Genomic DNA, 228 nt, shown 5'->3' with positions numbered 1-228 from the left:
TTGTTGGTGTTTTTTTTGAGTGAGTTTGTTTGTTTGTGTGTGTGTGTGTGTTTATGTAAGTATGACTTGGTGTATGCATTTGTGGTTTTGGGTGTACCGACTCTTTCTCTGCGTGTGTGTATCAATGTGTGAACATTCAGAAAAATACAATACCTGGGGAAAAAGGCTGGTTTATTTGAGAAAAAAAAACTAATATCAGTGAAACAGAATTATATGTCGATGTCAAAC

Source organism: Penaeus monodon, chromosome 24 (genome assembly GCF_015228065.2).
Source record: "Penaeus monodon isolate SGIC_2016 chromosome 24, NSTDA_Pmon_1, whole genome shotgun sequence".
Taxonomy (NCBI): Eukaryota; Metazoa; Arthropoda; class Malacostraca; order Decapoda; family Penaeidae; genus Penaeus; species Penaeus monodon.
Note: the sequence above shows the minus strand (reverse complement) of the source record.